The sequence below is a fragment of the Chiloscyllium plagiosum genome, unplaced genomic scaffold, assembly GCF_037043375.1.
Source record: "Chiloscyllium plagiosum isolate Xiang-an unplaced genomic scaffold, Cpla_swu_hap1 HiC_scaffold_18, whole genome shotgun sequence".
Taxonomy (NCBI): domain Eukaryota; kingdom Metazoa; phylum Chordata; class Chondrichthyes; order Orectolobiformes; family Hemiscylliidae; genus Chiloscyllium; species Chiloscyllium plagiosum.
Genome location: NW_028270156.1, coordinates 89,390,510 through 89,413,621, shown reverse-complemented (window position 1 = coordinate 89,413,621; position 23,112 = coordinate 89,390,510). Strand labels below are relative to the sequence as shown.

At 44.5% G+C, this 23,112-nt stretch overlaps 1 long non-coding RNA gene across 1 annotated transcript; it reads right to left on the bottom strand.

Annotated features, from left to right (window-relative positions):
* Positions 1–22,947, bottom strand: LOC148147045 (uncharacterized). Its single transcript, XR_015760042.1, has 3 exons — positions 22,889–22,947; positions 5,318–5,461; positions 1–148 (listed from the first exon to the last, which is right to left on the bottom strand). It is a non-coding gene; the product is annotated as an uncharacterized LOC148147045 (long non-coding RNA).
* Between the last annotated feature and the right edge of the window lie 165 nt (positions 22,948–23,112).

Genomic DNA, 23,112 nt, shown 5'->3' with positions numbered 1-23,112 from the left:
TCAGTTACTATGATTGATTCATCAATTGAATTATTGTTCTAACTGGATATGTCATGGCGTACTTTAACTGGTCTCTGAAATGTTTCTGTGTCACCACATAAATAAGGGCATTTGTGCAGCAACTTAAGTTCCTCAGCATGTATCCAATCTGAGCAAAGAGAAGAAAAGAAACAGAATCCAATGAATAACCGACATTAAAGAAATGTAAAATATGCAACAACCAGAGAAGTATGAAGCTGGCAGATATGGCAAAGAGTAAAATCACAGAATTCTTCCTGCTCTCTACCTCTGGATCATTCTGTGTTTTTCTCTGACCTCTCAGTTCCTTCCGCACCTTAATGGCCTCGAAGATATGTCTGACAGTCAGAATGTTGATAAAGACAATAAAAGTGAATGGGAACAGTGGTGTTAAAAAGGTCTCAAAATATTTAAAACTTGTCCACCGAGGGTCATAAAGATAACTGTACGTGACATAACAGTACCATGGAACATTGTTGATCATCTTTCCAGGTCTATATACAAAGGAGTTGGGAATATTCTTTAAACAAAAGAAGATGCAGATTGTTGCTAGAACCCTGGTTGCAGTTTTCCCTGTGCAATACTTAGTTTTCATCTCATGTAAACAAATGGCAACAAATCGATCAAAGGAAAAAGCAATGGTGAACCACGCAGAACAGTCAATGCTCAAGCGGTTGAGGGCATAGATAACACCACAAACAGGAGTGATTTGCAGGAAACACAGTGGATAATAATACTGTCGAAATCGGTGAAGGATGATATAAAAAACAATGAACAGTAGATCTGACATTGTCATGGCCACCAGGTAGCGAGTGCTGCATGTAGAAAGGCCACATTTGCCCCGAGCTAAGATTACAATCACCACTAGACTAACTGTAAGAGAAAAAAAAAAGGGACTTGAGGTTATTAATCAAACATTCTCTCTGCCTGAGCCCAGACTGTAAGTAATGACACAAAGATAATTGTTGTTCCATGCTTTATGAAGTTTAAAGAATCTGAACCATATCATCGCATTCTCTCTAAATGAATCATTTGCACATTTAAAGGAAATAGGGAAGAACATGAGCAGCAGATTACTCACAGAAACACAGTCATATACTCAAAGTGTTTTTGGTTCAGCAGCAGTCAATATCATCTGCTTTCCGGGTTACTCTGACTGGCTGGCATTTCCCATAAGCCCATAGCACCCATACAAAGACACCAGGGATCAGTAAAACAGAAAAGCAGGCACCTAGTATGGACATCGATCACAACATTCTTCTATTCGGTTTGGGAGTCTCCACAGTTCAGTTTACATTCAGAATTCGACATCCACACTGTATGAACCACAGGCTGGGCATTTAATCACAATATGGATGAACAAATGATAGGGCATTGAGTCCCTTTCTCATGAAGATATTCAGCAGTGAATCCAATCACCATGTCCCAGATTGGATATCCACTTTAATCAGAAAAACTTCAGCATTTGACCTGACTTCCCTCATCTGTCCAAGATCGTACAGCACAGCCCTCATGCAAATAAAATCTGAATCCCCACAACACTGGTCATGGTAATGCTCTGGTTTAAAAAGCAGACACTTTATCTGGGATGAAGCAAAGCTTCCTGCCTGATGTCGAGGCCTATGCTCCCAAGCTTCTCTCCTCAGCCCTCTCCTAGTGAATGGAGATTCCCCCTCTCAGATTTGGAGTGAATCCTGGGGCTAGAATACCCCACAGTTTACCCAGCATTCTCCATGGAGTTCACTAGACTTGTACCACGGCTGTGCATTGCAGAGTAATAAATACTTATCAAAATTGATAGTCAAAGACAAAATAACATTCTCAAATGAATGCACCTTCACGAAGACCATTATTGTTTGGGGAACATCAAAGTGTAACAGCAACAAAGGGCAATGAAGGAAATATCCTGTTGGACAAAGTTGTTTGATCCTCTGTGGGAGATCCGCTGCCACAATACTCCAGATCTTAGAGTTTGTCCTATTAGACACTGTACCACGGTACTGTGCATCATTTTACAAATGGCACACTGACATGTCTGTTCACCAATCAAAGAATTCAACAATACACTTCATAATTGGCCTCCTGTGCTCAACATCCCTCCCAGTGATCTGTCCTCACAAATACGATGCCGTCACACATCCACTGACTGATGAAAACACACAAGACTATCAAACTCATCCTTGCTGACCATCACTTATCACTCCTGATGACTTGAGTTGATACAGCATGGTGCTGGAAAAGGTACAGCAGGTCAGGCAGCATCCCAGGAGCAAGAAAGTCCATATTTTGGGCATGACTTCCCCCACCCCACCCCCCAAAATGTCCACGATGGAATAGCACCTCCCGCAAATAAAATCTGAATCCATGCAACATTGGTCACTTTAACTGTCCTGAAGAAGGGTCCTGCCCGAAACTTTGACTCTCTTGTGGGCCGAAGGGCCTGTTCTGTGCTGTATTGTTCTATGTTCTATGTTCTTGCTCCTCGGATGTTGCCTGCTGTGCCTTTTCCATCACCACGGTCTATCTGCAGCCCCCATTGTCTCCTCATTCCTAATGACCTGCTGAACCCACCCATTACCCTGCTGTATCTGGGCTCCCATTTGGAGCGAGCTGCCTGAGCAAGATCCACCAACACAATCCCTTTCCATCAAGGATTGGGAAATACTAGGTGTCACTGAAAGGTGGGTTGTTACAAAACTCATCTGACCGATAGCAGGCTGTGAACTACCACAGAGAGAGGGTGGTCTTCCGAAACACTTTCGAGACCTGCCAGGGCTGATGCTCAGCCAAACTCCATCAATGTGGCCTCAGTGTAAACCTATTCTGCACAGTAGAGGGAAACACACAATGCTGTCCATTACTGTGGAGCCTCCGAACTGACAATCTATTCACTTTAAACTCACTAAGTGAGGACACTATTGTCTGCCATCAGGATTTGCTTTGCTAAATGGAAATATAATAATTTATCAGTTGTCGGTAGAAATCAGGATAATTCAATGCAGAAGTTTATGTAAGTTAAGTTGTTGCAAGACCTACCAGGAACACCAACGACAACAAGCATGGTCTCGTACACTCTATCGATCCTTTCCCTGAGAAGATGCATTTCGTTGTGTGTGATACAACCTTTCCCTTCCTGCTGCCTGCTATGTGTCGAAATCAGAGAATTCTCTCGGAGATGAAGCTGACACAGTTCCAGAGACTTTATTTTATATTGTGTGGTATCTCCACTGGGAAACTGTGATTACACCTTCAATTTTTTTAACATAATTTTGAACAAACAAATTATGACAACAGGTTTATTTTAATGATGTGATAGCATTGAGATTTATGTCTGTATTCGAATTCCCCAAAGACTGGATTAATCTGATCCTGTTAATTCTCAGGGAATCTACTTTGGCTTCAAGCAACAGTTCTTGCAAATTTCACTCACTATCAGTCCCATCAATATCTAGCTACCTTTTGAAATTCGTTTCAGTGATAACCTTCATTCTACTCAGACATTCAATACCTCGTGTTGTAGAGCTTTTGGAGAGCTGTTCCACTGCACACTGTTATCCCACTAATTTCCTTGTTAATTCAGTTATATGACTGATTTGGGCAATTCTCTCTGTGAATGAGCACTCTAATACAGAACCTGAAGCTGGTACCGACTACACCAACAGCTGGAACCTCCACTTGGTCACATTTACTCAAAACAAATTATTACATCCAGATCAAATTCATAGAATGATGGCATCATACAGGACTGACATGGCCCTTCGCTCCATCGAGTCTGTATCTCTCAAATCACACTCAAAGCTATACATGGCTAGAAAATGGGAAGCCTTCACAAATGAGATAACGAGAGTCCAGAGAGAATGTGTTCCTGTTCGGGTTAAAGGCAAGGCTGGTAGGTGTAGGGAATGCTGGATGACTGGAGAAATTGAGATGTTGGTTAAGAAAGAAAAGGGAGACATATGTCAGGTTTGGACAGCAGAGACCATGTAGGCATATATTTAAGAGGGAAATCAGGAGGGCCAAAAGGGGACATGAGATAGCATTGGCAAATAAGGTCATAGAGTCATAGAGATGTACAGCATGGAAACAGACCCTTCGGTCCAACCTGTCCCTGCCGACCAGATATCCCATCCCAATCTAGTCCCACCTGCCAGCACCCGACCCATATTCCTCCAAACCCTTCCTATTCATATACCCATTCAAACACCTCTTAAATAATGCAATTGTACCAGCCTCCACCACATCCTCTGGCAGCTCAGACCATACATGTACCACCCTCTGTGTGAAAAAGGTGCCCCTTAGATTTCTTTTATATCTTTCCCCTCTCACCCTAAACCTATGCCCTCCAGTTCTCGATTCCCCAACCACAGCGAAAAAACTTTGTCTATTTATCTTATCCATGCCCCTCATAATTTTGGAAACCTCTATAAGGTCACCTTTTAGCCTCCGACGCTCCAGGGAAAACAGCCCCAGCCTGTTCATCCTATCCCAATAGCTCAAATCCTCCAACTCTGGCAACATCCTTGTAAATCTTTTTGGAACCCTTTCAAGTTTCACAACATCTTTCTGGTAGGAAGGAGACCAGAATTGCACGTAATATTCCAACAGTGGCCTAACCAATGTCCTGTACAGCCGCAATATGGCCTCCCAACTCCTGTACTCAATGCTCTGACCAATAAAGGAAAGCCTATCAAACACCATCTCAAATTGGGTGATGTCACATTAGTTCAGATAGGCTTCAAGTTCACGTAGTTCACAGCCCTCACTCCGTCTGTCTGTATTCACATTTTCTCGAGACCAAATAGAAGGAAACCAATATTACACTCAATGAGAAATAATAAAACTTAAACATTTATTTCAAAATTGGGACAAAAATGACAAGTTGGATTCTAAATCAGCCAGGAGGCCAGCCATCGAACTGGCTCATATTCAGATACTCCCCAACTCTTATCGTGGACCCGGGTCAAATCCTATCAATGACAGATGGCAGAACTTCAATTTAATAAACATGTGGAATTATGACTCTAATGGTGACCACGAAACCTTTGTCAATTGTTGTTAAAACCCATCTGGTTCTCTAATGCCCTTTACGGATTAGGGCTGTCCTTGTCTTGTCTGGGCTACACGTGACTCCCGACCCACAGCAATTGGTGCGATTGGTGGAGGTCAGCCATCTAAGCTCCAGGCCCTCACAGCAGGAGGTCCTCAAGATTGTGTCCTAGCCCTAACTATCTTTAGTGACTGTATAACTGACCTTCCCTCAGGCAAAATGTCATGGGTCCGAGGGTTCGCTAATACTCACACAATGTTCAGCAGCATTCTTCCCTCCTCAGATACTGAAGCACTCCATGTGGCTCTGCAGCAAGATCCTGGCAACTTCAGCTCCTCGGAAATGGCGTTAGGGAACTGGGCACAGAGCTGGATGAACTTCGGATCAATTGGGAGGCTGAGGGAGTAATTGAGAGGAGTTACAGGGAGGTAGTCACACCTCAGGTTAGGGGAATGGTAGATGGATTACAGTCAGCAGACAGTGCAGGGACTCCCTGTGGCCATTCCCCTCAATAGCAAGTATACTGTTTTGGATACTGCTGCGGGGGATGACTTACCAGGAGTAACACATGGGGTAGAGGACTCTGGCACAGCATATGTCTCTCGTGCTCAGAAGGGAAGGGGGAGGAGGAGCAGAACGTTAGTCATTGGGGACTTCATAATTAGGGGGAATGATAGAAGGTTCTGGGGGAACGAGAGAGACTGACGGTTGATGTATTGCCTCCCAAGTGCCAGGGTTCATGATGTTTCTGATCGTGTTTTCGGTATCTTTAAGTGGGAGGAGGAGCGGCCCCAAGTCGTGCTCCACATAGGCACCAACAACATATGTAGGAAACGGGATGGGGATTTAAGGCAGATATTCAGGGAGCTAGGGTGGAAGCTTAGTGCTAGAGCAAACAGAATTGATGTCTCTGGTTTGTTACCCATGTCACATGCTCGTGAGGTGAGGAATAAGGTGACATTGTATTTGAACATGTGGCTACAGGGATGTTACAGGAGGGAGGGTTTCAGATACCCGGATAATTGGGGCTCATTCCGGGGTAAGTGGGACATCTACAAACAGCATGGTCTACACCTGAACCAGAGGGGTTCCAATATCCTTGGGGTGCAATTTATTTATGTGCTTCATGAATGTTTAAGCTAATTCAGCAAAAGATGGGAACCTGAATTGTAGCTCCAGTGTGCAGGAGGTGGAGAGTAGTGAGCTCATAAATAAAGTTTCAAGATCACAGGAGTGTAACAGAAAACAGGAAGGTGGCTTGAAGTGGATCTACTTCAATGCCAGGAACATCTGGAATAAGGTGGGTGAAATTTCAGCATGGGTTGGTACCTGGGACTTTGACGTTGTGGCCATTTTGGAGACATGGATCGTTTGTTTCAGGTTCCGTGTTTTAGATGTTTCAGTAGGAACAGAGATGATGATAAAAGAGGGGGAGGTGAGGCATTGTTAGACAAGGATAGTATTACGGTGGCTGAAAGGACGTTTGATGATGCTCATCTACTGAGGTAGAATGGGCTGAGGTTAGAAACAGGAAAAGAGAGGTCAACCTATCTGGAGATTTGTATAGGCTTCTGAAAAGTCCTAGGGAAGTAGAGTAAAGCATTGTAAAGATGATTGTGAATAGGAGAGAAAGTAACAGGGTAGTTGCTATGGGGACCTTTAACTTTCCAAATATTGACTGAAAATGTTTACTTTAGATGGGTCAGTTTTTGTCCAACGTGTGCAGGACTGTTTCCTGACACAGTATGCAGATAGGCAGACAAGGGGCGGGGCCACATTGGATTTGGTACCGGCTAATGAGCCAGGCTTCATGTTAGATTTGGAGGTAGGTGAGCACTTTGGTGACAGTGACCACAGTTCGATTACATTTACTTCAGTGATGGAAATGGACAGTCATATTCCGCAGGGCAAGAGATATAGTTGGGGTGAAAGCAATTATCGAGGGGAAAGTGAGGACTGCAGATGCTGGAGATCAGAGCTGAAAATGTGTTGCTGGAAAAGCGCAGCAGGTCAGGCAGCATCCAAGGAGCAGGAGAATCGATGTTTCGGGCATGAGCCCTTCTTCAGCGCTTCTGTTTCTGATGTGATTAGGATTTAAGATGCATAGGATGAGAAGGAAACTGCAGGGCACAATTGAAATGTGGAGCTTGTTCAAGGAAGAGCTACTGTATGTCCTTGATAAGTATGTACCTGTCAGGCAACGGGGAAGTGTTTGAGAGAAGGAACCGTGATTTACTAAAGAAGTTGAATCTCTTGTCAAGGGAAGAGGGAGGCTTAAGATGAGACGATAAGGTTCAATTAGGGCGCTTGAGACTTACAAGTCAGCCAGTAAGGATCTAAAGAGAGAGCCAGGAGGGAACATGAGAAGTTTTGGCAGGTAGGAACAGGAAAACACTAAAGCATTCGAGACTCATGTCAGGTATAAAAGAATGACTCGAATAAGATTAGAACCAGTCAAGTACAGTAATGGGAAGCTGTGCGTGCAGTTCGAGGAGATAGGAGAGGTACAGAATGAATATTTTTCATCAGTATTCACACTGGAAAAAGGCAATGTTGTTGAGGAGAATACTGAGGTACAGACTATTAGACAAGACGGGATTGAAGTTCATAAGGAGAAACTGTTAGCAATTCTGGAAAGTGTGAAAATAGATGTGTCCCCTGTGCCAGATGGGATTTATCCTAGGACTCTCTGGGAAGCCAGGGAGGAGATTGCACTGCCTTTGGCTTTGATGTTTATTTTGTCATTGTCTATAAGAATAGTGCCAGAAGACTGGAGGATAGTAGATGTTGTTCCCTTGTTCAAGAAGGGGAGTAGAGACAACCCTGTAATTATAGGCCAGTGAGCCTTACTTCAATTGTGTGTAAAGTGTTCGCAAAGGCTAGAAGAGTTAGGATTTATGATCATCGAGAAAGGACTAAGTTGATTAGGGATAGTCAAAATGCTTTTGTGAAGGGTAGATCGTGTCTCGCTAACCTAATTGAGGCATGGGGTTGAGGGTGATTTAGTGGTTTGGATCAGAAATTCGCTCACTGTAAGAAGCTGTAAGATGTCAGAGGTAGTTTCCTTATTCAGAGAGTAGCAAAGGCATGGAACGCCCGGCCTGCAACAGTCGTAGACTTTCCAACTTTAAAATCATTTAAATGGTCATTGGATAAACATGGATGAGAATGGAGTAGTGTAGGTTAGGTAGACCTCTGACTGGTTTCACAGGTTGGCACAATATTGAGGGTCGAATGGCCTGTACTGCGCTGTAATGTTCAATGTTCTATGTTCCAGGCCTGGGCTGACAAATGGCAATTAACATCCGTGCCACACAAATGCGAAACAATTACTACCTCCAATAATAGATCACATAAATAACGCCTTTAGACATTCAAGGCTTTGCTGTTGCTGAATCCCCTACAATCAACAAGCTGGGAGTTCCCATTGAGCTGATAATGAAATGGATTTACAATGTAAGTACTGTGGCTCCAAGAGCAGCTCAGGGGGCAGGAACACTGCAGTGAGGGATGTACCTCAAGCCTCTCCACCATCTCCAAGGCACAGGTCAGGAATGTGATGGAATACTCCCCACTTGCCTGGACGGAAATATCTCCAAGATCTCCCAAGAATTTGGATCCCAGCATGACCAAGCAGCCAAATAAAAGCACAATGTTGCAGACACTGAAAATCCAAAATGAAGTCAGAAAGTGCTGGAGAAATTCGGCAAACGTGGCAGCACCTGTGGAGACAAACAAAAAGTAAGGTTGTTTCTTATCTTTCTCGATTGAATATAAGTTTGTTATTAATTTTATAGCAACTTGAACTAAGCTTTCTACTTTAGTACTGAGTGGGTGTTCAGATAAGTCGGGTATGGATGCTAGGGCAGTTGCTTGCTCCTCCTGCAGAATGTGGCAGGTGGGAGACAGGGCACACGACTCTGCTGGCGACATCTGCGGGAAGTGCACCCAATTCCAGCTCCTTGAAAACTGCGTTAGGGAATTGGAGCTGGAGCTGAATGAACTACGGATCATTCGGGCGGCTGAGGGGGTAATTGAGAGGAGATACCAGGAGTTGGTCACTCCTAAGGCTCAGGACAAGGATAGATAGGATACAGTTAGGGGGAGGAAAGGGCCCAGACAGACAGTGCAGAGATCCCCTGTGGAAAATCCCCTCAACAATAAGTATACCGTTTTGGATACTGCTGGGGGGAATGACCTACCAGAGGAAAGCCATAGCAGTCAGTTCTCTGGCACTGAGCCTGACACTGTGCCAAAGAAGGGAAGGGGGCAGAATAGAAAAGTACTCGTGGTAGGGGACTCGATAGTTAGGGGAATCGACAGGAGATTTTGTGGTCAGGATCGGGATACCCGGAAGGTATGTTGCCTGCCTGGTGCCAGGGTCCGGGACATCAATGATCGGGTGTATAAGGTTCTAAAAGGGGAGGGCGAACAGTCAGAAATCGTGTTACATATTGGCACTAATGATATAGCCAGGAAAAGGATCGAGGATATAAAAAGTGATTTCAGGAAGTTAGGATGGAAGCTGCAAAGCAGGACGAACAGAGTAGTGTTCTCTAGTTTACTCCCGGTGCCACGAGATAGCGAGGCAAGGAACAGGGAGCGGGCGTAGCTTAACACGTGGCTGCGCAGCTGGTGTAGGAGGGAGGGCTTCAGATATGTAGATAATTGGGATGCCTTCTGGGGAAGGTGGGACCTGTACAAAAAGGACGGGTTGCATCTGAACTGGAAGGGGACCAATGTCCTGGGAGGAAGGTTTGCTCAAGTCGTTCGAGAGGGTGTAAACTAGTATTGGCAGGGGGTGGGAACCTAAGCTGTATACCAGAGGTGAGAGTTGATGCAGATGAGGCAATAGCAAGAGGTAGACCAGATAGTGGGAAGGACTTTCCTGGGAAGGAACTAAGGGATCAGTTAAAGTGTGCTTGCTTTAACGCAAGGAGTATCAGGAATAAAAGTGATGAACTTAGAGCATGGATCAGTACCTGTGCTATGATGTTGTGGCCATAACAGAGACATGGGTTTCTCAGGGGCAGGAATGGTTGCTGGATGTTCCATGGTTTATAGCATTTAAAAAGAATAGGGAGGGGGGAGAAGAGGAGGGGGTGTAGCACTACTAATCAGAAAGGGTATCACAGCTACAGAAGCTTCCATTGTCGACGAAGATCTGCCTACCGAGTCAGTATGGGTGGAAATTAGGAACAGCAAGGGAGCAGTCACCTCATTAGGGGTTTACTACAGGCTCCCCAATAGCAGCAGGGAAATGGAAAAAAGCATAGGTTGGCAGATTTTGGAAAAGTGTGGGCGTAGTAGGATTGTTATAATGGGTGACTTTAACTTTCCCAATATTGATTGGAACCTCCTTCGAGCAGAAGATTTGAATGGAGCTGTTTTTGTAAGGTGTGTTCAGGAGGGTTTCCTAACTCAGTACGTTGACAGGCCGACCAGGGAGAGGCCATTCTAGACTTGGTGCTCGGAAACGAGCCGGGGCAGGTATCAGATCTTGTGGTGGGAGAGCATGTTGGTGATAGTGACCACAACTACCTCACATTCTACATAGCTATGGAGAAGGAGAGGATTAGGCAAAATGGGAAGATATTTAATTGGGAAAGAGGAAACTATGATGTGATTAGACATGAGTTAGGAAGCATGGATTGGAAGCAATTTTTCCATGGTAAAGGCACTATACACATGTGGAGACTGTTTAAGGAACAGTTGTTGCAAGTGATGAATAAATATGTCCCTCTGAGACAGGCAAGAAGTGGTAAGATAAAGGAACCTTGGATGACGAGATCGGTGGAGCTTCTCATCAAAAGGAAAAAGGTAGCTTACATAAGGTAAGGAAGTTAGGGTCAAGCTCAGCTCTAGAGGATTACAGGCAGGCGAGGAAGGAGCTCAAAAATGATCTGAGGAGAGCCAGGAGGGGGCATGAGAAAGGCTTGGCAGAACGGATTAGGGAGAACACAAAAGCATTTTACACTTATGTGAGGAATAAGAGAATGGTCAAAGAAAGAGTAGGGCCGATCAGGGATAGCATAGGGAATTTTTGTGTGGAGTCTGAGGAGGTAGGGGAAGCCCTAAATGAGTTTTTTGCTTCTGTCTTTACGAAAGAAATGAACTTTGTAGTGAATGAAACCTTTGAAGAGCAGGTGTGCATGCTGGAATGGATAGAGATAGAGGAAGCTGATGAGCTGAAAATTTTGTTAAACATTAAGATTGACAAGTCGCCAGGCCCGGACCAGATTTGTCCTCGGCTGCTTTGGGAAACGAGAAATGCAATTGCTTCGCCACTTGCGAAGATCTTTGCATCCTCGCTCTCCACTGGAGTCGTACCTGAGGACTGGAGAGAGGCAAATGCAATTCCTCTCTTCAAGAAAGGAAATAGGGAAATCCCTGGCAATTACAGACCAGTAAGTCTCACGTCTGTCGTCTGTAAGGTGTTAGAAAGATTCCGAGGGATAGGATTTATGACGATCTTGAAGAGCATAGTTTGATTAAATACAGTCAATACGGCTTTGTGAGGGGCAGGTCAGCCTCACAAGCCTTATCGAGTTATTTGAGGATGTGATGAGAAAAGTTGATGAGGGTCGAGCTGTGGATGTAGTGTATATGGACTTCAGCAAGGCATTTTTATCATGGTTCCCCATGGTAGGCTCATTCAGAAGGTCAGGGAGAATGAGATACAGGGGAACATAGTTGTCTGGATACAGAATTGGCTGGCCAACAGAAGACAGCGAGTGGCAGTAGAAGGAAAATATTCTGCCTGGAAGTCTGTGGTGAGTGGTGTTCCACAGGGCTCTGTCCTTGGGCCTCTACTGTTTGTAATTTTTATTAATGACTTGGATGAGGGGATTGAAGGATGGGTCAGCAAGTTTGCAGACGACACAAAGGTTGGAGGTGTCGTTGACAGTATAGAGGGCTGTTGTAGGCTGCAGCGGGACATTGACAGGATGCAGAGATGGGCTGAGAGGTAGCAGATGGAGTTCAACCTGGATAAATGCGAGATGATGTATTTTGGAAGGTCGAATTTGAAAGCTTAGCTCAGGATTAAGGATAGAATTATTGGCAGTGTGGAGGAACAGAGGGATCTTGGGGTGCAGGTACATAGATCCCTTAAAATGGCCACACAAGCGTACAGGGTTGTTTAGAAAGCATATGGCATCTTGGCTTTCATTAACAGGGGGATTGAGTTTAAGAGTCGTGAGATCTTGTTGCAGCTCTAAACTTTGGTTAGACCGCACTTGGAATACTGCGTACAGTTCTGGTCACAATATTATAAGAAAGATGTGGATGCTTTGGAACGGGATCAGAGGAGGTTTACCAGGATGCTGCCTGGACTGGAGGACTTATCTTATGAAGAGAGGTTGACTGAGCTCAGACTTTTATCATTGGAGAAAAGGAGGAGGAGAGGGGACCTAATTGAGGTATACAAGGTAATGAGAGGCATAGATAGAGTCGATAGTCAGCGACTATTTCCCAGGGCAGAAATGACTAACACGAGGTGTCATAGTTTTAAACTCTTTGGAGGAAAGTATAGAGGGGATGTCAGAGGCGGGTTCTTTACACAGAGAGTTGTGAGAGCATGGAATGCGTTGCCAGCAGCAGTTGTGGAAGCAAGGTCATTGGGGACATTTAAGAGACTACTGGACATTCATATGGTCACAGAAATTTGAGGGTGCATGCATGAGGATCAGTGGTCGGTACAACATCGTGGGCTGAAGGGCCTGTTCTGTGCTGTACTGTTCTATGTTCTGTGTTCTATGTTCTGTGTTAACCTTTTGAATCCAATATAACTCTTCTTCAGAACAGTGCTGACGAGGAGTTATGTCAGACTAGAAACATTCATTCTCTTTCTCTCTTCACAGTTACACCAGGCCTGCTCAGTTTCTCCAACATTTTCTCTTTTATGATGAAGTAACCAGTTTGATTGGCACCACATCTACAAACATTCAGTCCATCCACCACAAATGCTCCGTGGACAGCACCTTCAACATCCATGAACACCACCTTCCTAAAGGCAAAGGCAGTAGATGCATGAGAACACCATGACCGGCATGTTCCTTTCCAAGCCACTCACCATCCTGACTGGGATATATATTCCTTTAGTAAATTCCCATTCGATCATAGGGCTGATCTCTCAGAAACATGACTGATTGTGTGTTTCACCTGGATCACCATGCCTCAGGGGAGCGGGGGGTTAAGAAGGTGGGATTTTTATTGTGATCTCAACCAGTGTGGTTTGGAGGTGCCAGTGTTGGTCTGGGGTGGCCAAGGTTAAAAATCATACAACACCAGGTTAGAGTCCAAAAGATTTATTTGGAAACACCAGCCTTTGGAGCACTGATGAAGACATAGCACCTCAAAAGTTAGTGCTTCCAAATAAACCTGCTGCTGCATGATTTTTAACTTCAACCAGCGTGGGAATTGAACTTGTGCTGTTAACGTCGAACATTGAACAAGAAAGCACAGGACTGGCCCTTCAGTCCTCGATGTTGTGCTGACCTTTTATCCTCCTCGAAGATCAAAGGAACATCCATGCCCTTCATTGTTCCACCTTCCATGTGCCTATCTAAGGGTCACTTAAATATCCCTCATGTATCTGACTCTAATATCACTGCTGGCAGTGCATTCCACACACCCACCGCTCTCTGTGTGAAGAATCTACCTCTGACATCCCCCCAGACCTTCCTCCAATCATCTTAAAACTTGTGATAGCCAATTGTGAAGCATGATCTGCCCCTCACAAAGCCATGATTACTATCTCTAATCAAGCTATGGTTTTCCAAGTAATCAAAAATCCTGTCTGTCAGAATCCTCTCCAATTATTTGTTTACCACAGATGTAAGACTGGCTGGTTTGTAGTTTTCAGAGTTAACCCTATTCCCTTTCTTGAACAAAGGAATAACATTTGCCACACTTCAATCATTTGGCACTATTCCAGTGGACAGTGAGGATGCAAATGTCATCGTCAAAGGCGCGGCAATCTCTTCCCTCGCTTCCTGTATATCCTAGGTGTATCCTGTCTGGCCCATGGGACTTATGTATCATAAAACATAGAACATAGAACATTACAGCGCAGTACAGGCCCTTCGGCCCTCGATGTTACGCCGACCTGTCATACCAATCTGAAGCCCATCTAACCTACACTAATCCATGTACGTCCATATGATTGTCCAATGTCGACTTAAATGTACTTAAAGTTGGCAAATCTACTACTGTTGCAGTCAAAGCATTCCATACCCTTACTACTCTCTGAGTAAAGAAACTATCTCTGACATCTGTCCTATATATATCTCCCCTCAATTTAAAGCTATGCCCCCTCGTGCTCGCCGTCAGCATACTTGGAAAAAGGCTCTCCCTGTCCACCCTATCTAATCCTCTGATTATCTTATATATCTCTATTAAGTCACCTCTCAACCGTCTTCTTTCTAATGAAAACAACCTCAAGTCTCTCAATCTTTCCTCGTAAGACCTTCCCTCCATACCAGGCAACATCTTAGTAAATCTCCTCTACACCCTTTCCAAAGCTTCCACATCCTTCTTATAATGCGGTGACCAGAACTGTACACAATACTCCAAGCGCAGCTGCACCAGACTTTTGTACAGCTGCAGCATAACCTCATGGTTCCGGAACTCGATCCCTCTATTAACAAAAGCTAAAAGAGTGTATGCCTTCTTAACAACCCTGTCAACCTGGGTGGCAACTTTCAAGTATCTGTGTACATGGGCACCGAGATTTCTTTGCTCATCTACACTACCAAGAATCTTACCATTAGCCCAGTACTTTGCATTTCAGTTACTCCGACCAAAGTGAATCACCTCACGCTTGTCCGCATTAAACTCCATTTGCCACCTCTCAGCCCAGCTCTGCAGCTTATCTATGTCTCTCTGTAACTTACAACATCCTTCATCACTACCCACAAATCCACCGACTTTAGTGTCGTCTGCACATTTACATACCCACCCTTCTACACCCTCATCCAGGTCATTTATAAAAATGATGAACAGCAATGGACCCAACACCAACCCTTGCGGTACACCACTAGTAACTGGACTCCAGGATGAACATTTCCCATCAACCACCACCCTCTGTCTTCTTTCAGCAAGCCAATTACTGATCCAAATTATTATATCTCCCACAATCCCATTCCTCCGCATTTTGTCCAATAGCTTACTGTGGGGAACCTTATCGAACCCCTTGCTGAAATCCATATACACCATATTAACCAGTTTAATCTCATCTACTTGTTTGGTCACCTTCTCAAAGAACTCAATGAGTTTTGTGAGGCACGACCTCCCCTTCACAAAACCGTGCTGACTATCCCTAATTAATTTTTTTTTTCTCGATGATTATAAATCCTACCTCTTTTAACCCTTTCCAACACTTTACGAACAACTGAAGTAAGGTTCACTGGTCTATAATTACCAGGGTTGTCTCTACTCCCCTTCTTGAACAGGGGAACCACATTTGCTATCCTCCAGTCTTCTGGCACTATTCCTATAGACAATGACAATTTAAAGATCAATGCCAAAGGCTCGGAAATCTCCTCCCTGGCTTCCCAGAGGATCCTAGGATAAATCCCATCCGGCCCAGGGGACTTATCTATTTTCACACTCTGCAGGATTTCTAATATGTCTTCCTTGTGAACCTCAATCCCACCGAGTCTAGTAGCCTGTATCTCAGTATTCTCCTCGACAACATTGTCGTTTTCTAGAGTGAATACTGTCGAACAATATTCATTTAGTGCTTCCCCTGTCTCCTCTGACTCCACACACAACTTCCCACTACTATCCTTGATTGGCCCTAATCTTACTCTCGTCATTTTTCTATTCCTTAAATACCTATAGAAAGCCTTAGGGTTTACCCTGATCCTATCCGCCAACAACTTCTCATGCCTCCTCCTGGCTCTTCTGAGCTCTCTCTTTAGGTCTTTCCTGGCTACCTTGTAACCCTCAAGCGCCCTAACTGAGCCTTCACCTCTCATCCTAACATAAGTCTTCTTCTTCCTCTTGACCAGAGATTCCACTTCCTTCGTAAACCACAGCTCCTGCGCTCTACAGCTTCCTCCCTGCCTGACAGGTAGATACTTATCTAAGACACATAAGAGCTTTTCCTTGAATAAGCTCCACATTTCTAATGTGCCCATCCCCTGCAGTTCCTTCCCCATCCTATGCTTCCTAAATCTTGCTTCATCGCATCGTAATTGCCTTTCCCCCATCTGTAACTCTTGCCCAGTGGTATACACCTATCCCTTTCTATTACTAAAGTACACATAACAGAATTGTGATCGCTATCACCAAAGCGCTCACCTACTTTCAAGTCTAACACCTGGCCAGGCTCATTCCCCAATCCCAAATCTAATGTGGCTTCGCCCCTTGTTGGCCTGTCTACATACTGTGTCAGGAAGCCCTCCTGCACACACTGGACAAAAACTGACCCATCTATAGTATTCGTACTATCGTGTTCCTGGTCAATATTTGGAAAGTTGAAGACCCCACGACAACTACCCTGTCTCTCTCACTCCTATCGAGAATCATCTTTGCTATCCTTACCTTTTTCAAACTTTTCAGCACATCCTCCTAATAGACATTTTGAGCATAAACTGTTTGAGCAGATCAGCCTGTTTCACGCTGTCCTCACAAATGTCAAGGTCCCTCGCCGTAGTGAATACTGAAGCAAAGTATTCATTAAGGACTTCCCCAACCTCCTCCTCCACCTTCAGGCACAAGTTTCCTCTACTGTCCTTGCTCAGCCTCACCCTCACTCTGGCCATCCTGTTATTCCTTACATAAATATAGAATGCTTTAGGGTTTTCCTTAATTCTACCCACTCAAGGCTTTTTAATGCCCCCTCCTAGCTCTCCTAAGTCCATTCTTCAGTTCCTTCCTGGCTACCTTGTAACGCTCTGGAGTCCTGTCTGATTCTTGCCTCCTCAACCTAAAGTAAGCTTCCTTCTTCCTCTTGACTAGATGTTCCACATCCTTTGTCACGCAAGGTTCCTTCACCCTATCATCCCTTCTTTGCCTCAGTGGGACAAACCTGTCCAGCACTATCAGCAAGTGCTCCCTAAACAACCTTTACATTTCTGTCGTGCATTTCCCTGAGAACATCTGTTCCCAATTTAGATGCTTCAAACAAGATTATGAGTGCTAGTAAATTCGGACAGGAAGAGGCATAACCATTAGAATTCAACTCAGAATCCCTACAGTGTGGAAACAGGCCCTTCATCCTATCACGTCCACATTGACCTTCCAAAGAGGAACCCACCCACACCCATTTCACTTCCCTATATTTATCCCTGACTACTGGACCTAACCTACACATCCCTGAACTCTGTGGGCAATTTAGCATGGCCAATTCACCTAACCAGCACATCTTTGGAAGAAAACATATTTATTTCAATACAAGTGGGCTAATGGGTAAGGTAGGTGAACTCAGGGCATGGGTAGGAACATGGAATTGGGATATCATAGAAATTACAGAGACATGGCTCAGGGATGGACAGGACTGGCAGCTTAATGTTCCAGGGTAATAGATGCTAGAGGAAGGATTGAAAGGGGGCAAGAGAGGGGAGGGAGTGGTGTATTTTTTTTTTGATTAGGGATAATATTACGGCTGTACTTAAGGTGATTATCCCTTTCTTATTTCTCAGTTCCACCCAAATTTTTTTTATTCATTTATGGGACATTGGGTGGCGCTGGCTGGCCAGCACTGACAGCCCATCCCTATTTGTCCCTTGAGAAGGTGGTGGTGAGCTGCCTTCTTGAATCACTGCAGTCCAGTTGCTGTGGGTTGACCCACAATGCTGGTAGGGAGGGAATAATTTCCCTGGATGTAGTTACAGGAATAATCACCTTAATATGATTCTATTGTCGACTCCCACAAGTCAGTGGGAAATTGAGAAGCAAATTCGTTTGAAGATCTCAGTTATCTGGAAGAATAACAGCGTGGTGATGGTAAGGGATTTGAACCTTCCAAAGCACAGACTGGGACTGCCATGGTGTTAATGTCTTGGTTAGAGAGGAATTTGCTAAGTGCCTACAAGCAAATGTTCTGATTCAGTATGTGGATGTTCTTACTAAAGAAGGAGCAAAACTTGACCTACTCTTGGGAAATAAAGCAGGGCAGGTGACTGAGATATCAGTGGTGGAGCGCTTCAGGGCCAGTGACCATAATCCTATTAGATTTAAAACAATGATGGAAAAAGACAGAGCGGATCTAAAAGTTAGAGATTTGAATTTAGAGGAAGGCCAATTTTGATGATATTCGGCAAGAACTTTCAAAAGTTGATTGGAGGTGGGTATTTTCAGGTAAAGGACGGCTGGAAAGTTGGAAGCCATCAAAAATAGGATAATGAGAATCCAGAGACAGTATGTTCCAGTTGGGGTGAAGGGCAAGGCTGGTAGGCATAAGGAAAGACAGATGACCAGAGAAAATGACGTTTTGTTCAAAAATAAGAAGGAAGCATATGTCAGGTATAGACAGCAGGATTCTGGAGAATCTCAAGAAGAGTATAAATGCAGTAGAAGTATACATAAGAGTGAAATCAGGAAGGAAAAAAATGGGACATGAGATACCTTTGGCAAATAAGGTTAAGGAGAATCCAAAGGGATTTATAAATGCATTAAAGACAAAAGGGTAATTATGGAGAGAATAGGGCCCCTGAAAGATCAACAAGCCCACCTGTGGAACCGCAGCAGATGTGGGAGACACTAAACGAGCATTTTGCATCAGTGTTTACTGTAATATGGATATGGAAGCATGAGAACTTGGGGAAATAAATATCTGTAATATGGACATCTTCAAAAGTGTCCATATTACAGAGGAGGAGGTGATGGACATCTTTAAACATATAAAGGTTGATATATCCACAGGACCTGTCCAGGTGTACCTGAGAGCTATGTGAGAAGCTCAGGAAATGATTACTGGGCCCCTTGCTGAGATATTTATATCATCAATAGTCACTGATCAGGTGCCAGAAGGCTGGGGTTTGGCGAACGTGGTGTCATTGTTCAAGAAATGTGGGAAGGAGAAGCCAGGGAAATATAGATCGGTGAGCCTGGCATTGGTGCTGGGCAATATGTTGAGCTGAGATCCTGAGGGATCCAGAGGGATCCTGAGGATTTACATAAATGTGGAAAGGCAGATTAGAATTTGCCAACATGGTGGGAAATCCTGTCTCATTAACTGAATTGAGTTTTTTAAGGAAGTAATGAAGAGGATTGATGAAGGCAGAGTGGTGAATGTGATTTATATGGACTTCTGTAAGGCAGAAAACAAAGTTCTTCGAGGAGAAGGTGAGGACTGCAGATGCTGGAGATCAGAGCTGAAAATGTGTTGCTGGAAAAACTCAGCAGGTCAGGCAGCATCCAAGGAACAGGAGAATCGACTTTTCGGGCATAAGCCCTTCTTCAGGAATAAGGAAAGTGTGTCCAGCAGGCTAAGGTAAAAGGGACTTGGGGGAGGGGCGTTGGAATTGCAATAGGTGGAGGGAGGTCAAGGTGAGGGTGATAGGCTGGAGTGGGATGGGGGCGGAGAGGTCCAAGGACCTGCATGTCCTTGGTGGAGTGGGAGGGGGAGTTAAAGTATTGGGCTACGGGGTGGTTGGGTTGGTTGGTCCGGGTGTCCCAGAGGTGTTCTCTGAAACGTCGATTCTCCTGTTCCTTGGATGCTGTCTGACCTGCTGCGCTTTTCCAGCAACACATTTTCAGCATAAAACAAAGTTCTGCATGGTCAATTGTTTAGAAACATGAGGTCACGCGGAATACAAGGAGAAGACTAGCCATTTGGATGCAGAAGGTAGGAGACAGAATGTGATGATGGAAAATTGCTTTCCAGACTTGAGACCTGTGACCAGCGGTGTGACACGTTGATTGATGCTGGGTCCACCGTGTTTCATCATTTATGTATCTCCCTCATTGACACTTCGGGCTTGCTCTGACCATGGGCTTGGGCCCACAGCCACATCCACGCCCAAGATGGCCATCTGACAGCACTCAGGACCCACAGCTGCTGCCACACTTCCCACAATGCAGTACCACTGCTGCCTATTGACAGAACTCCAGTAGGGAAGGGAAACAATACGAGGAGAGAGAGGGAAAGGAAAGATGGCCAGCCTGGAGTAGATGGGCCTACTGTACCTGTTCCACAATCTTGGATAACTTTCTCAATCTCTCCCTCACACTGCCAGGTCCCACTCTCTCCCTCAAACTGACGGCTCCCATTCTCTCTCCCTCACACTGCCAGCTCCCACTCTCTCTCCCTCACACTGCCTGCTCCAACTCTCTCTCTCCCTCACACTGCCGGCTCCCACTCTCTCTCCCTCACCGTGCCAGGTCCCAGTCTCTCTCCCTCACACTGCCGGTTCCCACTCTATCTACTTTGCAATGCCGGGGTTGCTTGCTTTTATTGTCAGTGCATTGAATATAGGAGTTGGGAGGTCATGTTATGGCTGTCAAGGAAATTGGTTAGCCCACTGTTGAAATATTGCATTCAATTTTATTTTCCCTGCCACAGGAAGAATGTTATAAAACTTGAAAGGGTTCAGAAAAGGTTTACAAGGGTGTTGTAGGATTGAAAGTTTTGAGTTAGAGGGAGAAGCTGAATAGGCTGCGGCTATTTCCCTCAAAGGTTGAGGGGTGACCTTGTAGACATTTATAAAATCATGAGGGGAATGCATAGGGGAAATAGCCAATATCTATTTCCAAGACTAGAAGTTGTAGGTTCAAGGTGAGAGGGGAAAGATTTTAAAGGGACTTAAGGGGCAGTCCTCTTCTTGTAGAGACTGATGTGTACGTGGAATGAGCTGCCAGAGGAAAAGGCTGGTCTAATTAAAACATGTAAAAGGCATCTGGATGCCTATTATTAATAGGAAGGGCTTAGAGAGATGTGGGGCAAATGCTGGCGAATGGGATTAGATTAATTTCGGGTATCTGGGCGGGATGGAAGGTTTGAACCAACGGTCTATTTCCGTGCTCTACATCTCTATGACGCTATGACTCTATTAAAGATAGGAAGTGCATGGGGCAGACTGTCCAAGCGTTGGCACAGGGTTGATCTAAACACTTTTCAACATTCAGACAAATGATCTGCCAACAACCATGTCTCACAGTTTCTCTATGCTGATGACTGAGAGTTAAATTGTCATAGCACGGACACAGACCGCTCCGTTAAACCCATTCACCCTGAACAGATCCAGTCCCATTTGCCAGCACATGACCCCAATCCCTCTGAACCCTTCCTATTCATATAACCATCCGATGCCTTTCAAATGCTGTCATTGTACCAGCTTCCACCACTTCCTCTGGCAGCTCATTCCATGCACGCACCGACTTCTGTTCGAGAAAAGTTGCCCCTTGGGTCCGTCTTAAATTTTCCCATCTCAACCTAACACTGTGCGCACCAGTATGAACTCCTCTTCCCCTTAGAAAAGACCTTGGCTATTCACCCTATCCATGCTCTTCATGATTTAGCAAACCTCTCTGAGGTCATAGATTCAGAGAGTTACAAAGATGTACAGCACAGAAACAGACCCTTTGCTCCAACTTGTCCATGCTGACCAGATATCCCAATCCAATCTCGTCCTACCTGCCTACACCCAGCCCATATCCTTCCAAACCCTTCCTATTCATACACCCATCCAGATGCCTCTTAAATGTTACAATTGTACCAGCCTCTATCACTTCCCCTGGCAGCTCACTCCGTGCATTTACCACCCTCTGCATGAAAAAGTTGCCTCTTCGATCACTTTTATATCTTTCCCCTCTCACCCTAAATCTATGCCCTCTAGTTCTGGACTTCGCCACCCCAGGGAAAAGATTCTGTCTATTTATCCGATCCATGCCTCTCATAATTTTGTAAACCTCTATAAGGTCACCCCTCAGCCTCCGATGCTCCAGGAAAAACAGCCCCAGCCTGTTCAACCTCTCCCTATAGCTCAAATCCTCCAACCCTGACAACATCCTTGTAAATCTTTTCTGAACCCTTTCAAGTTTCACAACATCTTTCCGATAGGAAGGAAACCAGAACTGCACGCAGTATTCCAACAGTGGCCTAACCAATGTCCTGTACAGCCGCAACATGACCTCCCAACTCCTGTACTCAATACTCTGACCAATAAAGGAAAGCATACTAAATGCTTTCTTCACTATCCTATCTACCTGCGACTCCACTTTCAAAGAGCTATGAACTTGCACTCCAAGGTCTCTTTGTTCAGAAACAGGTCACTTCGCAGCCTCCATTAGGACAAGCCCTCAAGGGCAAGTGACATTCTTGTACATTTCTTCTGCAACATTTCAAGTTTAACAACATCTTTCCTATAGCAGGGAGACCAGAATTGAATATAGTATTCCAAAAATGGCCTAACTAATGTCATGTACCCCTACACTCAATGCACTGACCAATATAGGCTCTTTAATTCTGCACCCTGGACTAGATCCTTAGTGAAGGTGTTACAAAGGTGATGGAATACTGTAGCACATGGGATCTCACATTGAATCTCTCGTCAACCATATGCAGTGTATGTCAGCTCCACAACTTCAGTGTCCAAAAACAATTGTGCAACGACATTGATGTCCGGTATAATCCCAACCAACATCCTTTTGTGTGACTCGAGACAGAGTGTCAATGATTTCCAGAGAGTCCTGAGCTTCAACAGCAAAGTCTAAGTATTGGAGGTCATAAATCTTTTGACCATATCCAAAAAAAAAAGACAGATGCTTTAAATCAGAAACAAAAGCAAACATTGCTGAAAAAATCTCAGCAGCATCTGTGAAGAGAAATCAGAGTTAACCTTTCGTATCCAGTGACTGTTCTTCAATACTAACCATGTCCACTTTGATTGTCCAATAAACGCAGGTTCACCCATGCGTTTGGTTGATTTTCAGACTGAAATCTGTTGAAAACACAGAACACAAATGTGCCTGGTTATCACACCCAGATCAAATTATTGTAAAGTTCAAGCACTTTGAAAATATCTTATTTGGATATTAACTTCTTTACCAAATTGTTTTCATGACAACATTTTAACTGTGTTTCCAAATATTTTTCA